This window comes from Cavia porcellus, unplaced genomic scaffold (assembly GCF_034190915.1).
Source record: "Cavia porcellus strain 051 isolate PalLab524CR breed Dunkin Hartley unplaced genomic scaffold, mCavPor4.1 scaffold_8, whole genome shotgun sequence".
Lineage (NCBI taxonomy): Eukaryota > Metazoa > Chordata > Mammalia > Rodentia > Caviidae > Cavia > Cavia porcellus.
The window spans coordinates 37096595-37112763 of record NW_026947491.1 but is presented as its reverse complement, the minus strand read 5'-3'; the positions used below and the strand labels follow the sequence as shown (position 1 = coordinate 37112763).

Below are 16169 nucleotides of genomic sequence, written 5' to 3'. Positions count from 1 at the left end.
ATGCCATAGATTATTTAGTCAAGAGTCTAAACCCCACGGCAATGTCCCACATGAGACCAGATAAAAACCCAGAGCTCAGGACAACGCCTCCATGAGTCCAACTGGAAGTCCAGGGCCCACAAGGACTCACGCCAGTCTCTTTTACAGATTCGTGCCGGGAAGACCCAAGGGACAGCGGTGGAAGCCAGAAAGTGTATGCCAGCAGGATGAAGGAGCTGTGCTAGTGGGATGAGGGTTCTGCGCTGGAGGCGAGAAGTCACACTCACAACAAAGAGCGGGGCTGTCCTGAAAGGAACCACAGCTGTCCTCAGTGATACAGAGGCCCTGAGCTCCTCCAAGGACAAGCACAGTCGGGTACATGCCAGGAAGCAGCGTGAGGAGTTCATCCTGGAGACCAGGCAGCACATGTCTTCCCCTCCAGAGCCAGGAAGCAATGTTCCATGTGAGGACCAAAGCTTCCCCAGGAGAACCAACAGCTCAGACAGCAACTCGTAGGAGAACCCACAATACCTCCTTCACGCCTCAATCCCCACCTCCACCTCTCTTCTTCTCCACCTATTTATCCTGGCAACCCTCCTCAGGTGGAGCATCTTCTCTCAACGCATACTGATGTAATCCAGCTGGCGTTAAATTGACCACTAGTTTTCAAACCATAACATCCTCTTTATCTCTTTTGATCATTGTTGGTTCGAAGTTCACATTCTCTGCAAACAGAAAAGCTACTCCTGGTTTTTCCTGGGTTCCTGTTACATGGAATATTGTTTTCTGTCCTTTGGCTTTCCATCTGTGAGTTTCTATTTGAGTTAGATGTGTTTATTGTATAAAGTATATTGTTGGATCCTGTTTCTTGATCCATCCTGCCAAATCTGTTTCTTTTCATTGGTGAACTGAGGCCATTTACATTGATAGTTATAAGTGATATGTATCTGCTTAACTTTGTTATATTGTTTTCCTGTTGTTGGTTCCCTGCCTACTCCCTTGTTTAATTGTTTGCCTTGTCTGGTGGTTTTTTCTTTTGTTGTTATGGGAGTTGTGATCGTTTTTATCTCTATCTAGAATGCCTTTTAGCACTCTTTCTAGGGTTGGTTTGATGGACACAAATTTCTCCAGTTGTTCTTTGCCATGGAAATATCTTACTTCTCCATCAATTTTGAAAGAAAATTTTGTAGGGTACATCAATTTGGGTTGAAAGTTTTTTTCTTTCAGGGCTTAAATGTTTAACACCAAGCTCATTTTGACAGTTTGTGTTGAGAATTCAACTGTGAATCTAATGGGCTTTCCATGATAGATGAGCTGTTTCTTTTTTCTACCAGCATGTTTTCATGCTGAATTTCTGTGATCTTGATTATTATATGTTTGGGTGTAGATTTATTTTGGTTATGGCTATTTGGTGTCCTATATGTTTCCTTATCTGTATATAAATTTCTTTTCCCATGCTTGGGAAATTTTCTGCTATTACTTTGGCAAATAGTTTTTATGTCAGTGAGTTGATTTCTGCATTTTCATTGACACCTATCATAATATATTGTTTTCTTTGCGTCATCTTGGAGGTGTTGAATTGTTATTTCATGGCCCCTTGTTATTTTTAAGAGTTCTTTTCTTTTGTGATTGCTAGTTGTGAACGTGTCTTCAAGATCTGAAAGTCTGTCTTCAGTTTTATTCAAGCATTTTTGCCAGCTTTCAGTGGAATTTTAGTCTCCTGTATGTCCTTTTGAATTTTTTCATGCATTTTATTTTTGCCATATTTTTTATTCAAGGTTTCCATCATTTCCCCATACTCCTGTACTTTGGTATCTATCTATTCTCTGCCTATGCTGAGCAACTCCTTTATTAAGGTTGTTACTACTTTCTTTACCTGAGATATTGTTTCTTTTTTAAATTTTTTTTTATTTTAAAGAGAATAAAACAAAGCAAAACAAACCAAAACAGAACAAGGCAGATCAGAACAGAACAATGCAAGCAATACAGAACTTGAAAACAAGACAATAGTACATAAACAGTGGCTACCATAATGTCTTGGTTTTTTTTGCAATAGTGGACCATACTTTTGCACACAATAATCAAACAAAATAGTATAAAATCAAACAAAAGAATGAAAGCATTGCAGGACTTCAAAACAGATAACAGGAAATGAACAATGGTTACTACAATACCTCATTTTCTTCAAAAAAGTTGTCCATACTATCACACATAATTAAACAAAACGTAACAGAACAGGACCAATCAAAACAAAAAAATAAAGGCATGATAAGATTTCAAAATAAGATGATAGTAAATCAACAATGGCCACCGTAATGTCTCATTTTCTTCAGAATATCTGCTCATCTCATCACACATAATAAAATCAAACAACCACACAGAATAAAACCAATTAAACAAATGAATGAAAACATTATAAGACTTCAAAACAAGATAATAGGAAACTAATCATGATTACCATAATAGATCCCATTTTGTTCTAAATAGCTGCCCATACCATCAGACAAAGTAAAATGTAACAAAACAAGACAGAACAAAGCCAAACCTAACAAAACTGTGAAAACAGTACAAGAGTTCATGTCAAGACAATAAGAAAGTAACTGTTGTTACCCCCTTCCCCTCCCAGGTGTTTCCTCTTTCACTTTTACAATAACTATTTTGATTTTTGGATCACATTCACTTTCTCTGTTTCTTATGTTAAGGTTCACTCATATGAGTTCAAACTGTCTCGCCCATGAACATGATCTCCAGTTGCATTCATTTACCTACAAGAGCCTTGAGATTATTCTACTTTATAGCTGGATAACTTTCGATTGTGTGAGAACACCATATGTTTCTTATCCACTCTGTAGTTGTTGGGCAAGTTACCCTTATTTGTTTTCTGGTCTCCTGTTGCATGGAACAATTGTTTTCTCTCCTTTGATTTTCAGTCTATGAATTTCCTTTCCAGTTAAATGTGTCTATTGTATACAGTATATTGATCGATTTTGTTTCTTGATCCACTGATTGTTTCTAATCTGATTTCTTCCATAGCATCATGGATTTGTTTCTTTATTTCACTTGCTATCTTTTCAGAAATTTCAGGAATATGACTTCCAGTGTCTTCTATTTTAATGCCTCCTGTACTTGTTTCTAATGGGCTGGGTGTTTGAGATTACAGTTTGCTTTTTTCTTTTGTCATTTTCACCTTTTGGGTTAATATTTTGGTCTTGTGTGTTTTAGGGTAATACTGTGTGGATAATATTCACCCAGTTGCTGGGTCCTACAATATCAAGGATCGGCCAGTCACCTGAATTCCTCCTTTGGGCCAGTTACATGAATCTTATAGTCGTCCTAGTCTGACTAGCCTAGGAGTATTAATGTGAACCAGCCCTTGGGTCATATTGTTACTGCAACTTCAGGCTGTCCCAGGCATCAGACCTACCTGTGTATACTGTGTGCCCCAGCTGGGACCCTAATGTGTCACTGAGGGTTTTTAGGTCCAGTTGGGTTTCTCTGGGTTGGAGGAGGCTTTGCCAACACTCTTAACAGCTCACCTTTGGTTCTGTATATGCAGTGATTCAACTACAGTTGTGCTGGCTCCTAAGGTCATCTGGGTGAGAGGAGGGTTCACTGGGGCACCTGTTGACATACTGAGGTGCTCTACTGTACTCTGACTGGCCTGCTGAGGTCCTCTGGGTAAAAGGAGGGGCTGCTGAGGCTCCCACCAGCCCACCAAAGTACTGCAGGTGGTGGATGGTCTGTCAGCAGCTGAGGTTCTCTGAGTGAAGGGTGGAGCAACCAAGGCTCCCCTCAGCTACTGAGGTCTTTCAAGTGTGGGGGAGGGGTTGCCAAGGTCTTTTGGGTGCAGAAAGAGGCCTGCTTTGTTGTTTTTGAAATGGCTTTTCAAATGTAGTTCAGGTTGGTTTTGAATTCACTATGTAGCCTAGGCTGGTTTTGACCTCATGGTGTTCCTCCTGCCTCAGCCTACATTGTTAATGTTTTAAGAAATTACACTGGGGCTGGGGATTTAGCTCAGCGGCATAAGCGTCTGCCTTGCAGGCAGTCGTGAGTTCGATCCCCGGTACCAATAAAAAGGAAAAAGAGAGAAAAAAAAAGAAAGAAAGAAAGAAAGAAAGAAAGAAATTATATTGGATCACATCTAACCACAGTTTAAAATCTTTCAATGGGTTTTCTTCACAGTAAAGATAAAATTCAGACTCCTGAGCTGGGTGTGGTAATGTTTGTCAGTAATCCTGGCAGTCAGGGGACTGAGGCAGGAAGATTCCCACCCATGCATTTGAGACTGGATTGGGCTACATAGTGAGTTCAAGTCCAGGCTGAACTACATGAGACCTTGTTTCAAAAAACAAAAGCAAATAAAATTCAGACTCTTATGAGGCCCTCAGTGTATTTCTTCTGCTTATATCTTTTACTTTCTAGCTCCTTTTTCCTAAAACTTTTTTCACTGAGAAGCAAATTTTTCTCAGTCAGGCCTCAGCACAGGGTCCTTCCTTCAGAAAAGCCTTTCTTGACCACTCTGTCCAAAGTATTTTTTAAAGGAAATTATAGAATTTTATTCTATTTATTTTTTGGTACTAGGAATTGAACTCATAACTTTGCATTTGCCAGTCAGGTGCTGTACCACTGAGCTACATTTCTGGCCCTGACCAAAGGTGTTTATACCATCCCTCCAATGCAAATATTCAAAGTTGCTATTCTTTCAAGATATTTATTTTTCTGTTATTTACTTATACAGTCATTTGTTTAATACTTGTCACTTTCCCCCATACAGACTCTAGGAGGGAAGGAATCTTGTTTTATTTATTCATTTGAACCTAATTCACTTGAACCTAGAACACTGCCTGGTGCAAGAACAGATGTTTAATAAATTGGTGTTGCCTAAATGGATTTGCTTCCAGGAGATTTCTGGAAAAATATGAAATGAATTCTGGTTGTTCTTAGAAATAGTGTCCCTATTTCAACAGCCTAGGTGGAAGGTTATAGGGACCTGTTAGGGTTTATGTTCAGATGCCTCCCCACTAAGCCTCATGCAATGATGGACATGGCCAAATTTAGCGTTTGTAATTGGCTCATTGTCTAGTGCTTGGATTGGTGGTATGAGTGCAATACCCACCCAGGGGTGGAGCTGGCATACAGGATAATGGCAGGAAGAAGGCATGTCTTCCTCTCTTTCGTGCTGTTTGCACCTGTGATTTGTGGCAGCCATGAACCCCTGCCCCTCAACCATGTCATTTTGCCTTGAAGCCAACTGAATATAGACTGAAACCTCCAACCTGTAAGAAATAAACCTTCCTTTCCCTAACTTTGGATATCAGGTGTTTTGTTCCAGCAACAAGAGAAAAGTAACCAGGACAGGATCATATCAGAGATATCTCAAAAGAAGAGCAGAAAGATACACCAAGGCAGTATCAACAGATGTGAGCAACTGACAGAGAGCAGAGAGAGATGAAAAGGGAAAGGAAGTTTTGACTCAAAATTACATGGCTGAGGAGTTGTGGTATTATTAGTAGAAATGAAAATAGGGAAGGTGAAAGAGATTCTGTTTTTGATATTTTAGGACAGGATGCTTCCAAGGAATTAAATATGAGAAGTGTTACCCAGGAGAGAGCTCACCTCTGGAGATACTGCTTTGGGAACTGTCTGCATGAAAGTGCTAATTAAACCCATGGGGCTCACTGGAAGGTGCCAAAGGAGAAGGCCTGGAGAGAGAAAAGGGCATGCCAGACTCAAGCAAGCCAGAAGAGACTAGCTTAGGGAGGAGGAAACATCCAGGTTGTTGCTACACCAAGACTGCTCTGGATAAAGATGATAAAAGGTTCAAAGACAATGATATCTTTGAATCACATCATTCTTTGCTTTCCAAAATTCAAGCTTTCGCCTATTTCCTACAGAAGCTTTACCTAAACAAATAAAAATACTTCAATTTTTCTCTACCACTAGTACAGTATATGATAGTCTAGTTGTTTTACTTTGTCCTTGAAGGGGTCTTGTGTGGTATCCAATGGAGTGGTGCAAAGAGACAGTAGAGTCTTTAATAGATGAAGTCTCCTGGGAAGTGTTAGGTCGGGGGGGGGGGGACATTGCCCTTGGAAAGGATTAATGTAGTTATCGTGGGACCCCTGTTAGTTCTTACAGAGTCGGTTGTTATAAAAACAGTGAAGCTAGCTCTCCCCTGGTTTCTAGATTCCTATTTGCCATATGATCTCTCTCTCACTTTTCCTCTTGCTATGATGCCTCAGTCATGTTGTGACATAACCAAAAATGTTCTCACCAGAGGCTGAGCAGATAGGGCTGCCCAAACTGAATTCAGCTTCCAAAGCTGTGACCTAAATAAACCTCTTTTTTTGATAAAGACATAGCTTCTGGTATTTTGTTAGAGTAACATCAAATGGGCTCATACACTCATCAATATTTTTCATTGTGTTTTCTTCTTTCAAATTGGAACTTTTATGGGGCCGAGGATTTAGCTCAGTGGTATAAGCATCTGCCTGGCAAGTGTGAGGTCATGAGTTCAATTGCACAAAACAAACAAAACAAAACAACAAATTAGGACTTTTAAAGTCACATTTCCTTTTTTTTTTTTTAAATAGGTATTTAAAATGTTTTAAAATTTTTAATTTTTATTAGTACATATTTACAGAACAAAATGACTACATTCATCATGAGGAGTTATATGGTATGTACATAACACATCTTGAATCTAGTTTTCATCCCGTTCCCCTCTCCTGCTTCTTCCCTCCCGTCCTCTCTCTCTGTTCCCTCTCTATTTATTGTGTGTGGACCTGTTCATTAGTAGGACAACAATAATAAAATAAGTACATATCTTCCTTACAGAAAAAAATCCATATCTTCTTTCTTTTGTTTCTTTCAATCACATAAGTGATAAATTAACTCATCTTAATAAAAATTTAAACAATTCAGAGTTACGAAGAAATAAAAGTTGGAGAATAAAAGTTCAATATCTACTAACTCCTCTCTCTAGAGTGTGCCATCTCTATCATTGCTTTGTGGTGTGTATCGTTCTGGCTCTCTCTGGAGGGAGGAGGGAGAAGGAGAATTAAATTTAGCTTGTGTTTAGAGTCTCATTATGACAGGTGATGGGAACAGAAATCTCACACAATTCAGAGCTGCCCAGTCAGTTTCTCTGCAGAGACTTCAAGACCCACATCACTGACTTGACTCTTTTACTACCTTTCTGACATTGCCCTACTCCCAATCTTCAGTCTAGTCACAATCTTGGAGTAATGTGGCCAATTGCCATTGTTTTTGAGATGGAGAGAATTCCCAGAATGTAGGATATTCATCACTAGAACTAGGAAAGTTGATAGGCATCAATTAGTCTGTCTATCTGTGTTGTAGTCAGGGGTTGTACACAGAGAACAATTCAGGTCAGGACATGGAGTTTATAATATTTTTATAATGGTCACCGGAAGTTAACACAGGAGAATGCAGGAAATCTATCCGCAACACCAGTGACATACATTATTTAGTCAAGAGTCTAAACCCCACGGCAATGTCCCACATGAGTCCAGATAAAAACCCAGAGCTCAGGACAACGCCTCCATGAGTACAACTGGAAGTCCAGGGCCCACAAGGACTCATGCCAGTCTCTTTTACAGATTCGTGCCGGGAAGACCCAAGGGTCAGCAGTGGAAGCCAGAAAGTCTATGCCAGCAGGATGAAGGAGCTGTGCTAGTGGGATGAGGGTTCTGCGCTGGAGGCGAGAAGTCACACTCACAACAAAGAGCGGGGCTGTCCTGAAAGGAACCACAGCTGTCCTCAGCAACACGGAGGCCCCGAGCTCCTCCGAGGATAAGCATAGTCGGGTACGTGCCAGGAAGCAGCGTGAGGAGTTCATCCTGGAGACCAGGCAGCACACATCTTCCCCTCTGGAGCCAGGAGCAGTGCTCGATGTGAAGACCAAAGCTTCTCCAGGAGAACCAACAGCTCAGACAGCAACTCGTAGGAGAACCCATAATACCTCCTTAACACCTCAATCCCTCCCAACACCTCCCTTCTTCTCCACCTATTTATCCTGGCAACCCTCCTCAGGTGGAGCATCTTCTCTCAATGCACGCTGATGTAATCCAGCTGGCGTTAAGTGACCACTAGTTATCGAACCGTAACAATCTGGAAGCAGAAGTGAGATGGGTAAGAGCTAGAAGGGGAAAATGAAACTATCACTAGTTGATGGAGAATTCTTGGAAATGTTTTATTTCTGACATAAACTTTATACTCTGAACCACCTAGAGTTTCCATTTAATTTGAAATCCACTTCAAAAACCTTAATCCTGTTTCATAAATTCTATTTCATTGCCTCTTTCTGGATTTTTCTATGTTTCCCCTGCTCCTTTGGACTAAGAGCTTCTTTGGGCTGCACGATCCCATTTTGTATTTTAATTTTGTCCTCAGACAGTGTCCTTGAGTCAGTGATTAGCTTCCCTTGGAATTGAGAGGTTTCTCAGGACCCACATCCCAGCCTGGGCTGGACACCTAAGTCCCCACTTCTCCAGGACAAAGAATGAGGACATCTTCCTCAGGGATACATAGGGCCTCTGGAGGAGAGGGACTGGAAGAACATACTAGGACTCATGTTACTGTTCATGTTTTAGTTTAATGGAAAATAAGAAATTAAGTGTCATTAATATCAGTTTGAATTGACAGCAGTGCTCATCCCCGCAATGTCAGATGATTGTACCACGTATACGTGATGACATTGTCCAGGCAGACTAATGGCTGCATAATGTGGAAGGGAATCACAGTGGCACTGCATCCTCATTTTTTTATTTCTAGCCTATTGCAAAGTACTGCGATTCAATTTATGTCTGTCTGGGTATATTATCTACATTTAGCTAAAGCAAGCTTCATAAATTATTTTAGTGACTTAAAATACTGAGAATTATACCTATGATAGAAACATAAAAGCTCCAAGAATATAGCACCTATTTGCACACCCCCAAGCTTCATAGCTAATTCATCTCCAGCCACACTGGTCTCCTTGGTTTACTTCACCATCTCAGGGCATTGGCTCAGCTGATTTCTCCACCTGAGATGCTCTTTCCTCTGTTCTGAGCAAGGATTTACTTCCATCAGTTCTGGTTACAAGGCTCTCCTAATTAAAACTGAAGTCCTTATCATTGCATTTCTCATTCTCTTATTTTGTGTTTATTCTATCACTGATCTAACATAGCTCATAATTTCTTTATCTACCATATCTGTTTGATGTAAACTTCACAAGAACTTTTGTTTTTCGCTCCTGTACTACCATGGCTTAGAATTGTGATTAGCAAATAGTGTATCATACATTAGCTATTGTATCTGAAAACAGATTAAAGTGCACCCCTACTTACTTCTAGGATTTTCCAGTGTGGCGCTGCACATGTGCTCACACCAGCTAGGCTTGTTTGCCAGCTGTGGTCTCTACCTTCTGTATCACCTGTTCTTCCTCTTGTCCCTTTGGAATCACCTTGCTGCTAACATGGCCTTTTGGAGAAGCACTTCATTCTGTTTAGTGCATGGGCTGGCAAACAAGAAGTAACAACTCCTCTCCCCCTGTCCCCACCTTAAGCAACCAGCTTATCCACAGAAGCACAGGCTGTGATGATAGCTATGGAGGTGAAATGCAATGGGATGCTTGTGGTGCTTTTTTCCTAACATTGCAGGTCTAAGGCCAGTGGTCTCATCAGAGGTTCAGAGGATAGCAGTATGCAGTGTGGCATCTAGGAGGGATCTCCTGAGCACTGCAGCCATTATTGATTTGAGGCCCTATACCGTTTCCATTGTTTTGTTGGGCTGGGTTATATTTTCTTTTGTTTTGATTATATCAAATGTGATGGCAGGAGCAGCTATTTCAAGGATAGCAAGATATGTTGTGGTAGCAATTTTGGCTTTACTATTGGCTTGTTTGGAAGTCCTTTATTGCATTCATTGTCTTGTTTTTATTGTTCCTATTCTATTCTGTTTTGTTTGATTTTTACTATGTCCAAAGTTATCTGTAGCTATTTTGAAGACATCAAGAGGCATCATGGTAACTGTTGTTGATTTTGTAATGCTCTGAAGTCCTGTATCTCTTACAGTGGTTTGTTTTGATTGGTTTTATCCTTTTTAAAATAAATTTTTAAAAAATTGATGACTACAACATGTAGTAGCGCCAAATAAACTCAGCTTTCATTATTTATTATTTCAGATACAATGTTATTTATATTTATGATATATTATAAATATTTAATATGTAAATCATGTATTATACTTTAAACACATTAAATATATATTTAAATACTATAATACATACATATAAATACAAATAAAATTTGTTATAAATAAACGAGTACAAACCTGATCTGCCCACTCCTATTCGTTGAATTGAATGTTTATCTTTTGGGTTTATGCTTCAGTGCCTTTTATGTGTTGACAGTTTTCTGGTTCCTAATTTACATATACCATTGCATTACCATAGTCTCTTTAGATAATGAAGGCAGAGTCAATAACTTAGGTAACATTTAGTAGATCCTGAAAGCTCTTTTTAAAAAGCTGAAGTGATGTTCAGGAACACTCATCTTTACCCCGTGTTCCAACTGTAACAAAATCAGTAGTCCCAGACGGATGTGGTGGTGCTCCTGCAATCCCAGCACTCAGGAGGCTGAGGCAGGAGCACTGTTTCAAGTTTGAGACCAACGTAGGTTACAAAGTGAGTGCAAGGTCAACCTGAACTGCATAGTGAGACCCCGGTCATGCCTTACTTGCTGTCTTTTCTTTCTGGAATTTTTGCTTTATCTTCCAGACCTTGCTTGAATGTGTTCATGAAGGCTGTCTATGAAGAGTATATTTCTTTTCTCTTTGGGATATCAGAGTATTTGGTAGCTATCTGTGTACTTGTCTGTCTCCTTCGCTGGGCTTTGTTTCTGCTATACCTTTGCTCTTACTGGTACATAGTAGCTATTCGGTAAATATTATGTGAAAGAATAATAATTTTAATGAAGCACAATGAAAGGAAGTCAATAAATCTATACAGTAAACAAAAGGAATGAAGATAACATTTTTATTGATAGCCTATGTCTGAAATGCTATATATATTACCATATTTTAAGTAGACTCGAACTATCCTTAAAATATTATTGGGGCTGGGGATTTAGCTCAGCGGCATAAGCGCCTGCCTTGCAAGCGTGTGGTCGTGAGTTCGATCCCTGGTACCGGTGGAAAAAAAAAAAAAGAAAAAAAAATATTATTATAAGTTTACAGACCGAAGAATTAGCCATTATTTCCAAAGATTACACATTAAGTTCTGTCAACTGAAATAAAAAAAAGAAAATGCTATATATGCTGTGAGCCCTTTTTGCTGTTGATAGTACACAACTTTATTCCATATGATTGCTAGGAGTCAGCAGTGAATTACAAATTTTCCCTTGTAAATGCAGTTTTCTCCCTCATTTATATATAGGGTAAAGCTGCATCCATATCTAGCATAAAAAACAAAATAAAAATAACTTCATGTATTTATAGGCAATGACAGTTATAAACCAGTACATTTCCTTTTTGAGAAAATGGTATAAAATTCAAGCGTGGGTGGTAGTTTGATTATGGAGATCTGTCATCTGCTTTCAGATACATTTCAAGAAAAACACTGAGCTAATTAAATTTATTATTCATCTTCCTTCGAAGGAAAGCATATGCGGATTTCTCCAGGCAAATCATGTTCATAAGGATAAAGCACCACACTGTGAGTTGGTCCCAATCCTTAGTTCTTTCTAGGAAAAAGAGGCACAGGTGAACTGAGGAAAAGAAAATGCTTTGGCAGAATTTTCTGTGGCGAGAGACCCTGTCTCTCTTAGCAAAATTAGAAATTCTCAGTGATTTTTACATAGAATAAAAGTCATATTGCTTTAGGTACAAAAGGAAAGCCCACTCCTCATCTTTATAACACTGTTCACTAACAAAAAGTCACCACTTCTTTGTATGTTTGGAGTTAAACATCCTGGAGTTAAACAGTCGTGCACATCTGGCTTGGAAATTGAGAATTCTCTCCCTTCTAGGTTAACTACAAGAGCGATAAAGAAAGGTAAATTAGCCATCTGCTGAAGATGGCTATGAGATTTGGGTGTGGGCCGCACTTACTTCTCAAGGAATCTGGGTTTCAAAGTTTGCACGGGACCTTGGTTGTCTTACAGATGGCACCCTGTCCTCTAGCCCCTGGCTAATGATCTACTAAGCGCACAGCTGAGTCTGCTTTCCTTTCCTATTTTCATTAGCCTTACACTTCAGGAAGGCAGGGCCAGGCACTTCTGTTCTCTGACAGCTGCTCAGCACCTCCAATATTTTAACCCTCAGTCTTGGGCAGTAATTCAGATAATGATTCTTTGGATTGGTGTTAAACAATTTTATTGAACAATGCTAATTCCCTTGGAAATAAAACTTGCTGCACTGATAATATCTTTTTTGAATGTTATTGGTAGTACAAACAGTAGTTTTTTAAGGTTTGCTAATATAAGAAATTTAATATTAAAATTTTTCTAAATGATTCTTTTTTACATTATCAGGAAAAGGAAACACAGTTACTAGAGAACTACATTTTGGGGGGGGGGGGTCCTGGGGATCAAACTCACAACTGTGTACTTGCAAGGCAGGCACTTATGCCGCTGAGCTAAATCTCAAGCCCAAGTACATATATTTTTATAATAAAATATTTGCAAGAAGGAAGCTAGGTCCTTGTCTGTGAGCTAACCAGCGTGCAGGCTGAGAAGAGAACAACCCCTCCACCTCATGAACAACCATCTGGTTCAGAGGAGCTGTACTGCCTGACTGATGCAAGCCTAATACAGAGCAACTAGTTAGAGGACAACTGTATGCAATACAGTAACTATTGCAGATTTTCTACTATGGTATCACTGTTTCAATTTGTTTTATTGTTCTGTTTTATTCCCTTTAAAATTAAATAAAAAATAGAAATAAAAATGTAAAAGTTGGGTATGAAGAAAAAAATTTGCAACACTTCTTAATGTTCTGGGAACATGTGGTTAAAATTCCAATAAGGTGAGCTATTTCAACCTGAATCATTAGAGTATGGCATAAACCCACACATATTTTGTCATTTTAAATTAATGGGAAAGATGAAATCATCCAGGTAGACTGTATTTTACTCTATTGTTCACTGATATTTATTAGCTGCAAATGAGATTTGAGTTTTACTAAATAAATTTTTGAATTTCTAGGAATAATGGTCAGTGTTATTTCTTGTAAGAATCACAGTTTTTTACACATGCCATTTAGAAGAATTTTTGAAGAACTTGTCTGCCCAAAGAGAAAGCCTGGCCTAACAGAAAAGCATTGAGCTATAATGTTCTCTTTTAACGTCAAGTCCCTTACTTTATCCTGTGTGAGCTAAAAGAAGAGTCCTAACTTTTTGGAGCTGCAACTTTTTTATTTATAAAGTGCTGTTTATAATTCACACTTATGAAGTTATCTTTTGGGTCAAATCAGGTAGTATATAAGATCTCTGACACTGAGTAAACACAAAAAATAATAACTTTTTTTTTTTTTTTTTGTCTTTTTCATTTCTATTGGTACTGGGGATAGAACTCACGACCCCCTGCTTGCAAGGCAGGCGCTTATGCCGCTGAGCTAAATCCCCAACCCCCAAAAATAATAACTATTGAAAGAAACAATAAAGGCGTGCTATGGCATGTGCTTAGATGTCCCCCCAAAGCCTCATGTGATCATAAGTGGGGCTTTTCAGAGGTGGCCTGATCTAAGTGTGATGCTGGGATTAAGGATCTGTGGTTAGTAAATTAGTTTGCTGATTAGTTTGGCATATTTTTTGAGTGTGGGTACCAGGAAGGCCCACCTTAGGTATAAATTATACCTACTCTAAGCACATGTAGCTTGGATAAAAGGAAGAGAAACAGGATTTGTTGGTCACTTGCTACTTGCTTCTTTACTACTTGGCTGCCTTCTGTCCACCGTGAACAGTGTCCCCTGAGTGATGTCCCTCTGCCATGCCCACCCTGCTTTGGAGCCAGCTCATTATGGACTGAAACCTCTACAGACTATGAAGTTACAAAATAACCTTTTTCCCCTTTAACTTATTTTGTTTCAGCTTAACTTATTTTAACTTATTTTGTTTCTCTTATTTTGTTTCAGCAAGGAGAAAAGTAACCAAGGCAAGGTATTAAAGACCTCTTTAGATGGTAACAGTAACCAACGTTCATAGGTGTACATTTTAAAAAAGATAACTTTTAGATCTCTGAGCAAACTTTTCAACTTTGCCTTCATTGAGTTGTCCATAAATACTTAAAGGCAGTTTATATTTATTAATTTTCCCTGTTCTTAAAATGCAATCAGAAGTTTCCTTAATTATGATTTTGGTTGCTACTCTTTACTGTTTTGGGTCACTTGTGTCTTCCTTCCAACCATTCTTCTAATCTGCTGATTTGACAGCTGGTTTGGGGTTTATTCACTGTGCTAGGTGCATTGAAATAGTAATGAGGTTACAAAAGAATGGAAGTGAGAGACTGGGGTGTAGCTTGGGGTAGGGAGTTGTATCTCCTGCACTTGCTATCTTTGGGACATAGGAGATAAATTTAAACCACACAGTATCAGTTTCTTCATCCTGAAAATTGAAATACCTCCTTTCCATATAAAAGGATTATTGTGAGATAATACATATAAAGGAATTTTGTAAAATAAAGCACAATACAAATGTGAATTATCATTCATAATTAATATTGCTAATAATATTGTTAAAACAATGTCGCATGAATTTAGTGTTTTGAAATTTTTTTTCCTGAGAGAACAGCATTTCTGCATTTGCTGCCTATAAATTTAATCAGTCGTGAGTCTCTTCCAGCTAGTTGGTCTTCTCGTTGAATTGGTAATTCTGTTTGCCTTTCATTCACAGTATCGTACAGACAAGATTATGATTCTGTTAGCCACATGTGGAGTTTAGAATTAACGCTTGTATTCATTCTAGCTTTCACCTGAGGTCACATTTTGGTAAAAAGGGAAACTGTGGCTTGTACATATGTTATACTCAATTAGGTTTTATATTTTAAGGACCCCTTAAAAACTCTTTGTGTAAGAATTAAGAAAAGAGAACTGTTGATTATCTCATGCCTTGCCTAAAAAAATTCTTTTTAAAAAAATTTTGAGTAGCATTTAGACATTTTCAAAAATCCAAATACTTCCAATTTCAAGCTATCAAAATATTTTGAGTTATGTCCAAGATGTCCAAAAAGCTATCTAACCATGGCAGATAATTGATCAATGTCAGACTTAATCAGACATTGAAATACAGAACTTTCTGGCAGAAACCTTGGTATTTGTTTTATAGCACATTGCATAAAGGGGAACAGAAGTGAAGAATTTCCCCCTCTAGGAATCAGCTTTGCTCATGGGGATCCGGAAAATGTTCAAGGCTGACCATAAGCACAGTATAATGGGTGGTTGACAAAAGGGTGAGTTGGGGGTGTCAGTTATATGCTCCCAAATATCACCCCATTTAGGTTTAACTGACCTTGAAATGCTAGCAGTAGGAGAAAGAACACATAGTTTCTGGGAGGAGACCCTGAGGTAGTTTAAACTGTAAAAGCAGTCCTTCATCAAGTAAAATGTAAAAGTCCCTTGTGCACAGAAAGCACTTAGTACCTGGTCTGAGCAGACAAATAAATGATCTATAATAAACGGTAAATCAGACTGAACGCTTTGCTCCTTCTTATGCGTTCCACATGCTTCAGAGAAAGCTTCCCCCTTATCCAGCTCTGGGATTTAGTCCTCAGTCACTCGCGGGAGCTCCTGTGGACGGTTCAGGGGCATGAAGAGCTGTCACCACCGGCATAGCACTGGCAACTGTGGATGATGCTTCATCTGCACTGGTCCCGAAAGGCTGAAAAACTAACAGATTTTTATTCCACGTTTGGAGGATAGTTTTAAACTCTTTGTCGTTAGGTAAACCAAGAAGTGCCACTGTCCCCACTCCAGCCGCCCCCACCAGCTGCTGAAGGCCAGTGACAACCCATTGAGAAAGGCAGAGCCAAAGGAATGTGGAAAAGCAGTGTCTGGTGTCTGCAGTTCCCACCTCCTTTGCTAAGAAACAGAAGTTTCCTTTATTGTTTAAGCAGCTATTTTAGTCCAAAGCACTCTAGTCAATATAACCCTCAGCAAATATTTTCCAAATAGTTAGTTACATGAAGGAATGA

General features: G+C 39.0%; 1 protein-coding gene across 8 annotated transcripts in view; it reads left to right on the top strand.

The window, feature by feature from the left end:
* The window catches only part of LOC106029027 (chloride intracellular channel protein 4-like), an 81471-nt gene extending 70469 nt beyond the window's left edge, over nucleotides 1-11002 (top strand). For 6 of the 8 annotated variants that reach the window (XR_010049221.1, XR_010049220.1, XM_063254610.1 and 3 more), the window contains one exon: nucleotides 148-4355. The gene's annotated coding sequence lies outside the window, so the exon portion shown is untranslated. Of the gene's footprint in view, nucleotides 1-147; nucleotides 4356-7601 lie in introns of those variants that run through there. The other 2 variants (XM_063254605.1, XM_063254608.1) reach the window with 2 other exon arrangements.
* The last annotated feature ends 5167 nt before the right edge of the window (nucleotides 11003-16169 follow it).